Here is a 13,523-nt window from a genome sequence, read left to right on the forward strand (position 1 = left end):
TTCGCTGAAAATGTAGGTTCGGCCCCTTCATATGCAATGTGGGAATCCTTTAAGTGTGTAGTAAAAGAAGAGTGTATTTCAAGGGATTCTGGGATACTGATGCTGATTCAAGGAGAGCTTGCGGACAGTGATGCACATATTAGAGGCTTACAGGCAGAAGTAGATTTCATGGGGGATCCTACCAAGCAGATACTAGTTAAGTAAGAATTAGAGAGATTTGAGGATGCGGCCGAGAGGAAGGTGAAGTTCTTGATGGGTAAGGTGGCTGCTCAGCAATTTGGGGAGGGGCAGAGCCCTGGTAAACTACTTGCAAAGGTGGCCAAGGTAGATACTCCTATGACATATATTATGTCTATTAAGGATGGGCAGCGGAACCTAAAGTATGCAGATAGGGATATTATTCAGGCATTTAGTGCATTCTATGCCAGTCTATATTCTACGCACTCTCATGCCTCACAATCTGAGTTGAAAATGTTCCTTGATCAGGTGGCGCTATATTGGTACACGGACAAGGAGAGGGAATGGTTGTGTCAACCTATCATGGAGCAAGAAATTGTAAAGTCGATTATGGCACTCTCATCGGGAAGGCCCATGGTCTGGGTGGTTTTACGGACGAGTTTTAGAAGCATTTTGCCGTACAGTTAGCTGTGTATCTTTTGGAGGCATATCAACAAGCGTTGCGGGAGGAGCAGCTACCAGAATTCATGAGGGAGGCAGTGGTGACTGTACTGTTGAAACCCAGGAAGGCGTCGGAGGAATGTGCCTTGTACCACCTAATCTCACTTCTTAATCTAGACAACACGATTTAGGCTAAGCTGCTGGCTAGGAGGTTAGTACCTCTGATGTGTTAAATCAGACCAATCTGGATTTATCCAGGGACGCTCTACCTCCTAGGGATTGCAACGGATGTTTGGTTTAATATCAGTGGTGTGCTGGGCCGAATCTGTGGTGGCATCGCTGTTGGATGCCGAAAAGGCATTCGATTCAATACAATGGCTCTTTCTTTTCACAGTATTGAGGAGGATGTGGATGGGTGAAGAGTTTATGTCTATGGTCTCGTTACTTTACACCTTGCCTAATGCCAAGATTAGAGTGGACAGCTAATTTGCATCAATCGTCGCACTGCAGAAAGGCACGAGAGAGGTTTGTCCACTTTCACCTCTATTGTTCACCTTGGCGATTGAGCCGCTGGTGGAATTACTAAGGGATAGGCATACACATAGAGGGATTAAGGTGTACAATCACATGGTGGTGGTGTCACTCTACGCAGATGACATGGTGATTTACATTAAAGACCTGACGGATAATCTGCGGCCTATTTTGATGGACGTGTTGATCTTCGGTGAATTTTCTGGATTGAAAATTAACACTACTAAATCAGTACTTTTCCCACTTACTGATAATACTGGGCAGTTCAATGATGGATTTGCGTTTCAGATGCACACGGTTTACACTCGGTAACTGGTGGTGGATATGGCCTGCTCCCCACAGATTTTATATCAACGCAACTTCAGGCGGCTGCTGGAACAGACCAATGTAGTGGTGGGAAGGTGGATGGGGCTCTCACTTAATCTTTATGGGAAGATCTTGTTGGTGAAAATGGTCTATAACCCTGTTTTTTAATGTGTTTTTAAATGTGCCACAGTGCATAAGTCTAATTTCCACAAGGTGCAGTCAGTGGTTTCCCAGTTTATCTGGGCGGGTAAGCAGGTACATATGGCATGGAACAAATTGGTTGCACAGTTGGAAAGAGGGGGGGTTAGCATTGCCTGATTTTGAGTTATATTATGAAGCTGCTCAGGCTGGTTTTTTTTTTGTTTGATGCGGGTATGGATAGGAAACATGTAGAGATAGAGAGAGCCCTTGCAGCTCCATTTCTACTCTGAGCGGTCATACAGACAGCTCCTGGTAGATCAGTTACTTATATCCCAGGTCTGCCGTTGACAGGTTAGATAGGATATGTGCACTGGATGAACAGGTTAGGAATCTCACGTTTTCGGGACCTGTTCCCAGAGGGACTGTTTCTCTCATTGCAAGGGTGGAAGGGTAAAGGGAATGTCATGCCCCTGGAATTGTTCCTGTATTTTTGGCTAGGGGAATCCTTAAAAGGTTTGTTCCTAACTTTCCCAAAGGCACCGGAGGTGGCACCTATCCTAGATGACGTGCCGGGTGATGAAGGGCACCAGTAGGATATTGTCTAACCATTATATTAAAATATTGTAAGGGCGTGGGTGGGATGGGCAGAATCATCCCGGGTGAAGTGGGAGGCCACATTGGGTTTTGCTGCAACTGAGGAGCTGTGGCGGTACTGTTGCATGCAAACTTGGAAAATAGCATTAAACAGTTTTAAGTTCATTCACCAATTCTACTACACCCCCATGGTTTTGCATTGGTTCTTCCCTGACACCCCAAATTAATTTTATAGATGCGCAGCTACGCCGGCAGATTTCCTGCGTATGGCGTGGAACTGTCCCCGGTGTTCCGTTTGCGGGAGGAGGTTTTTGAGCTACTGAGTGACATTAAAGGGGAATGGGTGGATCCAACACCGGTGGTGGCTTTACTAGGATATACGATGGGAATCACAAGTCCGAAGAGGAAGTTGGCAGGGCTGTTATTACCCTTGGCATAGAGAAAGGTGGCGATGGTGTGTGGCAGGGCACAGTGTCCTACAAAGGGACAATGGAAAGAGGATATTTTGTATTGCAAGGAGATGGAAACGGAGTATGGCAGATGATTCAACCTAGTGCACAAAGCAAGAATATTTGGGATCAGTACAAGCAGTATTTTATTTCACAAGCACGGAGTCTACTTTTAAGGGCGGGACAATATGAACAATTGGGAAAATACAGAACAATGGGAAATGGTCTGAGGGAGCCGAATGAGGTGGTGAATATAACAAGGAGGCTCGCAGTTGCTATGGGTGAGGAGCTTAGACATGAGGTGTGGACATTGGTGGGGGTTTGGTTTCTGAACCACTTTTTCTTGTTTGAATTGTTATTTTTTTAATTAATATAAACAAATAAACTGTAAAAGGAACAGGATTCAATGTGTTCACTATTTTTATTACTTAAGAGTGTAGGAGCCATGGCAACACCAAATCCTTAACAGTGAGGCCATTATGAACAGGCACTTTGGGGTGACCCTGGGCTTTTCCAAATGATTTGCGGTCAATCAGTATAAGCCTCTATGGGGGTCTACTGAACTAGACCATACAGCAATCTTGATGACAGGAGAGAATACTTTTTCTTTCATATCGTATCTACCCATGTTAGGGGGACCCTATCAATTTCCCATTGATTTGAGCTTGGACAGTTGGAAATTGAATATGGGGCCAAGTAAAAACTTCTTTTATTATGGCTGAAATTAGGATTTAATCCCTCAGTACTCATTTATAAAGGATCTATGTTGGTTGTACGCCAGTTTAGTTGGAAATCGCTCTTACAAAAGCTAGACTACATATCCATGGGACAGACCTGAAGTTATTGATTGCCCACTAATTGACAAGATCAAACTGGCATACTTGTACTGGATCCTTGTAGACACTCTTGCGAAATCTATTTTAGGAATTATTTTAGGCAACAATATATTGCATGCAAGAGGAGAATTGGTCAAGAACAAAACATCTAGTTAGAAAGCTGTTTAGGGATATTACCCCTGGCTGCTTTTAACACACATGAGACCTCACCAACTGTCACATGGTGCCCTGTGTGTACCTGTACTAACATGGTCAAGCTCCATTTTCTCTTTTTTTTTACTCACTCTTAAGGACATAAGATCACGCTGACTCCACCCAACTTTTTAGAGTGGAAGGATTATGTCCTTGAATGGGCCGATGAACATGTGTAGATCAACATTAAAAGAGGATGTGTTTTTGCAGTTGCCGCATACTTATGTATGGCCATGGAGAGTGACTAAAATATCTTAAATAGTTTTCATCTGATCGGATATGTATTTATAGTAACATTGTCTTCTGTTTCATAATGCTATGTGACTTTAGATTCTAAGTGGTTCTATGCAAACTGTCTCAATTACTCTTAGAGGTATTGCCATACTGAGGTGTTGCCATATTTGGATGGCATTATCTTATATACTCATGATGAGTATAACATGCTCCCATTTTCAAATGTTGTAATTGTATATGTGAATTTTTTGTCTTGCTTAAATTGCCTTTGATGGGAATATTTCATAAAGCTTACGATGATGCTAATGATTGGACAGTAGGAAAGTCATAATTTTACATTGTAGTTCATTCAAAGCATGTACAAACCAATACCATATATAATAAGAAGATTATGTGAGCAAGTTGTTAGGGTGAACTCCCAGGCAGGCAGAGCCTTTTGCTAGGAGTCCGAGGGTGCAGAATTCATGGAAGGCCTAACTCCTTCCCAGCCCAAAAGAACTTAAGGTCCAAACAAGTAGCAAGGTATAACTGAGGTTTATTACAGCCACAAACCACAGGAATCACATGCATGGCGGCGATTCCGGGCACCTCTCAGCAAATCCTGGCTCGCAGGCCAGTGTTGGTAGCAAATGGCATCACAATTTATGTCACATTCCAGGCCCTTCTCCAAATACCTAACTCCACTCTGGAGCTGGGAACTAGAGTGCACGCCTAAACCCTCTTTTTTCTAAATATTGATTCGGGTGCCCTGGGCTCCAGAGGCGCAGCACCGGGGTGACCCATGCCCCACTTAGGAGAGCCATAATGTTGGTTTTCCCCCTCCCCCCACCGTGGGATTTAAATTGTGCAATTGGACGGGAGTTGGTTCCTGGCTAACAACATTGACTACAGCTACCAGAATTCCCTGAGGCCAAAATTGGCACTAATCAGCAACACCTGAACAGACTACCTCCCTGAAGATTGCAAGAGGCATTAGAGCACTTGGAGGAGAAGAGCAACTGAACTGCAGAAAGTACACAAAGCTGGGAACTAGAGTGCGTGCCTCACCCCCTCTTTTTTCTAAATATTGATTCGGGAGTCCCGGGCTCCAGAGCGCAGCACCGGGATGACCCATGCCCGATTTAGGAGAGCCATAATGCTGGTTTTCCCCCTCCCGCCCTCCGTGGGATTTATATTGTGCAATTGAAGGGGAGTTGGTTTCTGGCTACCACCATTGACTACAGCTGCCAGAATTCCATGAGGCCAAAATTGGCAGTAATCAGAAACACCTGAATAGACTGCATCCCTGAAGATTGCAAGAGGCATGAGAGAACTTGGAGGTGAAGAGCAAGTACACAAAGCTGGGAACTAGAGTGCGTGCCTCACCCCCTCTTTTTTCTAAATATTGATTCGGGAGTCCCGGGCTCCAGAGGCGCAGCACCGGGGTGACCCATGCCCCACTTAGGAGACCCATAATGATGGTTTTCCCCCCTAGCCCCACCGTGGGATTTATATTGTGCAATTGGAGGGGAGTTGGTTCCTAGCTACCAGCATTGACTACAGCTACCAGAATTTCCTGAGGCCAAAATTGGCACTAACCAGCAGCACCTGAACAGACTGACTCCCTGAAGATTGCAAGAGGCATGAAAGCGCTTGGAGGAGAAGAAAAACTGAAATGCAGAAGGTACACAAAGCTGGGAACTAGAGTGCACGCCTCACCCCCTCTTTTTTCTAAATAGGTTGTTGAGTGGTAGTTCCCCTATAGGAGCCCATAGAGAGGTTAGTTCATTGGACCAGGCCACATCTGTTGTCAGGCTTGGACCATCCCCGGAAAGTGTTACTAACTAAACGTTACAGTGTGCAGACCCCATGATTGGTCAGTGATCCCAGCTACCCGCCCCTAGGGCCATGGATTTTGATTGGTGCAACTGCGGGCCCCCAAGCCTGGGACAAACTCAGTTCCCCGCACGCAAGACACTTGTTCACGGTGTATGTCCAACTATGTGTCCGTGAGGTGCATCTATGTGTCAGTGTCATAACTGTGTGTGTGTGTGGACCTTCATTGCCGTGAGCGTGCTCCGTTCCCAGCGCAGAACTGTATCTTGAGTGTAACAAATTTGTTTCGACCATTGTCTGGTCCGTGAGACGTTTTGCTCTTCCCAGCCACCAAATCTTGGCTCCTCGTCAGCTGGGCCGGATCACGTGCTTGGATACCACATTTCTGAGCTCAGGAAAAGCGTATGGGCTCCTTTACATCTCGTGTTTCTTCGGTTCAGGCTAAGGATGTCACTTGCAACATTACAACCTTGGCAGTGGTTTCGTTCTCTCCGCAGTGGTTCTGCTTGCACAGCATTCCGTTTGGCTTCAGGTTTTCCTAAAACGGCTATGGCCTAGTACGATTTCCTAAATCATGGTCTGGCTTCTACTGTATGCGCCTTTCATAGTGTACATAGATTAGTGTGCCAAGGCTGTGGCACCCCTCGAGTGCTCCTGCCACTCTATCTGGTTATTTGCATGTAAGCATCTGCAAGCATTTACACGTGCCTTTCTTGCTTCTTACATTCCTGCGTTGCTGAGGCAAGCTAATGTCAAAAATAATAAATGTGCAGACAGCATGTATATGTCACTGTCCTCTAACTGTAACATGTACGCATGTGTTCTTTGTATAGTTGAGTGTGTGAGTGGCCCGACTGTGCGGATGGCAGGTGTACTTCATGTCTGATGTAGCTATGTCGTTGTAGTGTCTCTAACAACTTGAGGCATGGATTCTCTGCGCCTTAGTCGATTCTGTTCATATAGCTGTCTCCGGCTCCCTCTTGTGCGTCTTCGTCCACTCTGGGAAATGTTTGCACGGCTCCTGGGTTGTAGGGTCTGGGGAGAGGGCATCTCTTGTGGTAGGCATCCATTGAGGCAGCAGTGGGGATTGGTGTGAGCTTGTTCGAGGTTCTTCCGGGACGGGAGGTGTATTCTGACCTTCCCTCTTCAAAGTATGTTGGCTTCATTTGATTGTGTTTGAATAAATGAGGTATTTCATTGGTACATGGTAGACACGTGTGTGAATAGGGCAAATAAGCACCAGTATGCATAGGATAGGGAGATGTTCCTATTCTAGCCATGTGCAAATGGGGCACCAGATTTAGCATTGGGAGATTTTCTGTCCCTGTTGAAATTGCCTGCCACTGGTCACTCCTCCATTTCTGATCCTTCTTATGCTGGGAATTTAGGATAGAGCTGCAAGCGAGCCGCAATGGACAGCGACGGGGGTCACATCCATGTGCTAGCCTCGGGCTATTGCGTGACTGAAGCTGATGACACTTTCTGAGAGTCAGGGAGTCTTTTCTCTGTCAGTGCTATTTAGAACTTCACAGCTACTCCGTAGCTGATGCCAAGAGCTCGGTCACCAGCTGAACCCTTATTTCCGCTGAATTCCATCTATACTTTGTACCATTCAATACTGCAACAATGATCTTTCTTCAGGGAATCCCTGTCTCCTGTGCCAATAGAAGTCTCTGCTCAAACCTCTCCTATCCCATGTAGCCTTCATTCCCTTGTGCGACTCAGCCATCCTTGCCTGCTACACTTCATTTTCTCTACTCATCACTGGTCTCTGCCAAGAGCTTTCTGTACCCCTGCACCCTAACTAACTAAGAAAATGTGTATATAGCGCACGCACACCCGAAGGCCTCAGGGCACTCACGTGATAAACTAACACAAAACATCAAGGGGCTGCCTACATAGCTTTAAGAAGCTGGATGTTAAGACATCCTGGAGGGCGGTTTAATGATCAATTCAGTTAAATATCAAAAAGGAATGTTTTTAGACATTTCCTGAATGAGTGGTGGCTGATCCCTTGATGTCTATAGGAAGAAGCTTCCAAATGGAAGGAGCCCAAGCATTAAAGCTTGCACCCCCTTTCTTCCTTGGAATTGCGAGACCTTTTGTAGCCCTTTACTGTCCCCGCATCCCTAAACGCAGTGCTACTGTCCATTCAGCCGTCGATGCACAGAACTCCCATCCCCTCTGCACCTCAGCAGTTCCTGCTCATAGCTCCCTACCACTTAAATACACGTGTGCTCCTAACTGAGAGCTCCCCTTCTACTCTTTGTAACTCTCTGCAGTCCCTGACCTCAGCTCTACCATCAACTGTTCCCCTCAGTGGCCCATGCTTAGGGCTACACAGGATAGCACTACTTTTCTGCAGAAAGGTTTTCCTCCTGCGTCTGTGCTTACCTTACGGAGGTAGGTTTTCAGTGTTTTATCAGTTATCTGTATTTAAATAAAATGCATATTTTATACAATTTTGATTGGCTATTCCTTTTATCTGGTACCTACCACACCATCATTGTTTGGAGGCTCCATCTGCTGACTCACATCCCTGAACATTATAGCCCACCCTCTCCCCATGCTACAAACAGAGATGAATAAGGGTACTTAAAATTCACTTTCTATCTGTTTTACCTTTGTGACTGACACGACACTGAGCCAAATTGTAGTACGAGTCTGGGCATAGCACGTAGAAGCCTTGGCTCTCCACTACACTTCTTTCTTCTGGGCATTATCTGATTTTGTTGCACAGGCTGTTGAAGACATGCACATAGCGACAGACTCGTGTAGGTGGGCAGGCCTCAGTCATGTAATGGGCTGGAAATAGTACATGTAGAAAAGCAAGAAGACAATGTGCGATTCTCTGTATTCCTCAGACCCTGGAGATTTAGTGACCATTGGTCTACCTGGTTGATACATGATTACAACGTATGCTGCCGATGGCCCGCACATTTTGGGAAGAAAATGCTGTCATAGGAGGGTTCTTTCCAGAAGATGTCCTGCTAGTAGTAATTTACCACTCCTACATCATCACTGCTTCCCTGGGTGGTTAATGTGGCAGTATTGGTATTCTGTTTTACTCCTGATGATATGGCATTGCTGCCATTTGGAAATATAGCATGTAGTAATTGTGCGTGGTGGTAAAAGTACCACTGTCTACTACATATTTGTATGCATTATCAGTAGCCCATAAATACCATCTTTGGTAAGAGAATAGTATTTTTTTAGCAAACTCATGAGGAAATTATAGGGACAGAAGAAGGTCTTGGCAGGAAAAATAACACCCTCCCCTTTATTCATTGGTACCCAGTGATTTCATCGCTGGAAATAAACCTTCAGGGGGAGGCAATATTTTTTAAAGCCACTTTCAAAAACTTTTCCGAAATATTCTAGGACTGGAGTTTGTTTTTATAATTCTACCCTAAACTATGTTGGGAAGGGTGTTTAGTGGGTTAAACAAAATATTGTTTCCCCCTCAATGTTTATTTCCAGCAATGACATCACATATAGCCATTTATTCAGACTTAACTGACAATACATAAAACACACTTCAATTTGCAGCAGTAGCTTAAAGGTATAACATTAATAAGGACCAGCTCCTTATTTTAATTCCCACCATTTTATTGTGATGTGGTGTGCTAGTGTTCATGTAATGACCGCTAGTGGTAATCATACCACCTGCGGCCCACCACCGGAGCAGGTTTCAATCAAGTGATATTTTGCCCTAGTGCTATTGTACAGAATTAGACGTAATATCAGCAGTAGATCCTACCCCCCTACATCCCCTATATTGGAGCCATGACTACATACCCTGTTTAACCTCAGCTACTGTACCAATAGTACAGCGAGCATATGGAAGACGGTATCCATAAAGACTTTGACCCTTGATTTGATGACAGCCTGGAGGAGGAACTAAGAAAATTGACTGATGACGCCATATGAAAGAGTGCACGATGCCCTGAAACACTAAATTAACACAATGTATGGATCCTAGAGGAGAAATTACGAAGTAAAGAATCCTGTGAACCTTAAAGTGTAAAAGAAGAAGATTACACCCTAAAAAGTGCTGCAAAAAATAGAAGTATGAAGAATGTACAGATTCTGAAACGCAAGATAGATTAAGTCATCATGTAGGCTATCTATAACTAGTAAACAGAATGCAGGTGAAGCTGCCATTATACAGCAACTGGACATTGGTAGCATGAAATAATAAGCCAAAGAATCACGGAGAGAAAATGGAAGGCTGTGTCACAGTAGAACTGCAGGTTATTGGGGCTGCGTTGGGTAGCTGTCTGGCCTGGAGTCAAGAACTGAGAAGTTGAGGTCAGCTACCTACGCTGATGAGGAACGTGTGTGCGGATGATGAATCCTCTCACGTTAAGGTGCAAGAAAGAACACAAAGGATGCCAAGTCTTAATGTGTTTAAAACATTTAAAAACTTGCAGAATGAGCAGAATCGTGGTCTTTTGTCACATGAGTGAAGGATGGAAATAGGGCTTGAACTTGGAGTTACATATGCGATAGTGAATGCCCTCACTCCCGTTGAATTCCCAGGATGAGAATGCTCTGCAAGGCCAAGTACAAAAGAGAATTTCATGGCAGAAGGGTTGGGTAAGGAGAGATGCTGGGCTACTTGGGTGGTAGGGCAGCCTCATGTCCTATCTACTTGCACCTGGGTCTTGACTTGTCTGCTGATAATTGAATAGAATGGAATATCCAGACATGGCACAGTGTGACAAACCAATTATATTAGTCCGTATAATGAAGTATCTTATATCTTAAGAAACCAATGAAACACTGTGTAACTGATTTTTCTTAAATGACACATATGAAGAGGTAGGCAGAAGTTGTCCACCTGACGTTTGACAGCCAATAACAAACCTAGCTCCTATATGATTGTATATCTAGATGTCTCCTTTAGCCAATCCCAACCGTTTATAGGGTTTTCACTATTGTCACGTAGCATGACATCATTCTGATGCATAAAGAAGTATATAATTGTATTTTTTGTGGAAATCACAGAGAATGAGCGTACATCCGTTGATGTTCGTTGTAACCTCCCTGTTTTAGATAATTGCTAATAAAACAGCAACTTGCCCATCATCTTGAGTTTGTCTGGTTATCTGGACTCAGAAATATTCTGTTGTAATCCCATCCAGCCATAAATGCACGTTCCAAGGGCCATAAACTGAGGTGGTAGCGGTGCGGATGGTTTCAGATCTAAACTAGTTTGACTTCAGAGTTTTGGACGATCGGGCATCCCCCGCCATTAGTTGGATGATTGTGGATTGTCCTGTGGAGAACTGCCAATAGAAATAAACTTGCAGGAAGAATTGAGACCGTGGGCAGGTCCTTCTTTGAAGAAATTCCACTTGGTTTCCACCGGCTCTCCGCGGACCGAAAGCAAAGTGGTTGGATTGGATAAGGAGTCGTTACCTTAGGCCTCGAGTCGATTAAATGGATGTTAGCAGACTAACGAAAATGGCAATATAAAGAGCAGGATTGTGATATTTTATGAAAATAAGTGGGTAACAGGAAATTTTGTGTGAATAAAGGAATGCCTAGGTAATCCTATTTCAAGGGAGATAGAAGAAAACATCTCAAATTCGAGTTGGAATATTAAGAGAGAAAATACATACAGTCAGGACCATGGAAGGTGACGTGCTAAACTACATACAGGGTAATATAATTGGAGGCGAAGAAAGAATACCTCTTGCTATAAATGATTGTAGGGAAGAGAGAAGGTGATCACAGGGTTTGTTGTTAATGTGTATTATGTTATCATTGTGATTGTTATTTGATGTATGAAGTTTTGAAAAACGATAAATTCTGAAAGTTAGAAGTGAAGTTGGTTTGAGTTAAAGTGTAGTAAATGATTGGCGCCAGTAAGAAGACAGAGAGGTTGTTGAGACAAAAGTGGATTGAGCGGCAAATGATGGTGCTTGCTCATATTTATTGTTTTTGAGATTAAGAGTGGTGAGCAATAAGCCTTGAGATAAGTAGAGATTTATTAAAAATAAACAAGCTAACAATCTGGTAAGTATCAACAGTTAATTGTGACTTGTCATTATGGAGGACACTCCTCTTATGCATCTTTGTAAAACATTACCACGACATGCGCCTAAGCTCAAACAGTACAGTGCAGAAGGGGTAAAGGGCACAGCTGATAAAATGTACATGCCATGGCCACAAGGGGATCATTGTCAAAGTGAGTATTAGAACAAATGACCACATATGTGCACGCTGCATACACAGGAAAGAAATTAGAGAAAAGAGTGGCAGTTTTAGAACTTTGGAAAATGTATCAAGAAGAGAAAGGGGACCAACCACAGGAAGAGTAGATGCTTAATCATCTTAAAGGGGGGGCATTGGGCCCTCGGCTCCTCTTACTCTGTCTGAGACTAAGAGCATACATGTAGAGAAGACAGGATTTTATCCTTTAGAAGAATTAAAGGCAGTGGCGCAGTATAATAACCAGACGTATGAACCCCCACCTATAGCAGCGATGACAGTCCAGAAAAGAGTAAAAGGAAGGAAGACCCCTGTAAATTCATATGGGATAAAGAGGAACGAGGCGAGAGATTGTATATATCAACAGATATAGACAGAGAAATCAAGAGATGGAAAGGAGAGAAGGATAGGGCCGACGAGGTAACGCTCGTACAAAACGAATGGATGGGAGGAAAGATATTACTCAAGTTAGATGGGAAAAGTAATGTAATGTAATCTAAAGCAAATTTATAGAGCGCACCTTCACCAACAGGGACATCATGGCCCTAACAGCTCCAGGACCAACCAGAGAGAGTTAGGCTGTATAAAGATAGGTCTTCAGGGCATGGCGGAAAGAGAGATGATCCTCAAGTGCCCGCAGGAACAGAGGGACAGAGTTCCACAGAGCAGCAGCCGACACAGAGAAGGAACGGCCTCCCACATGGGCCAGACTAAACCGGGGAACAGTAAATCTCAGGGAGGAAACTGAGCGAGGGTTCCTCATTGGAATGTAAGGATGAAATGTTGCCTCCAGAAAACTAGGGCCTTGCCGGTTGAAGGCTCGGTGAACCACACACAAAGCCTTAAATTTAATACGCTTCGCCACCGGGAGCCAATGCAGTTTTCCCAGCATCGGCAAGGTAGAGCTGAACAGGGAGGCACCCACTGGCAGTCGGGCTGCTGAATTTTGCAGCACTTGCACCCGCTGAAGAAGGTACCCTGACTGAGCTAGATAAAGAGCATTACAGTAGTCTAAAGAGCCAGCTGTAAGAAAGTATACAGCCAGAGGCTGGAGATAAGAGGGAAGGTAAGGAAGGATGCTCCAAAGAATAAAGAATTTGAAGTGAACTGACTGACAGACAACACTATCCTGGCACTGAATAGATAGAGACTCAGAAAGCTTAACTCCCAGGTTCATCACTACCAGTAAGGGTGTGGGCAGTGGACCGAGATCAGATGGCCAAAATGCCGTAAACCAACCCACGGAAACCAAAGATGGACCTATGACTAGAACCTCTGTCTTCTCACCATTAAGGTGAAGCCCATTTTGAACCATCCAGTAGGCAGGAGAGACAACGTTCCACTGAGGCATGATGGGATAGGTCTAGTCTCATCAGGATCTGTGTGTCATCAGCATAAGAGAAGCACCAAAAACCAAAAGAGTGAATAACCTTAACAAGTGGCTGAATATATAGATTGAATAGAAGAGGAGAGAGAGCAGAACCCTGAGGCACCTGCAAGTGAGGAGTTTACCCATCGAAACAAACGGAGGAAGAGAAAGGGACTGAGAACAACCAGTTAGAAAAGATATGAACCAGTCCAGGACTGA

This window comes from Ambystoma mexicanum, chromosome 6p (assembly GCF_040938575.1).
Source record: "Ambystoma mexicanum isolate Mex_15411 chromosome 6p, UKY_AmexF1_1, whole genome shotgun sequence".
Lineage (NCBI taxonomy): Eukaryota > Metazoa > Chordata > Amphibia > Caudata > Ambystomatidae > Ambystoma > Ambystoma mexicanum.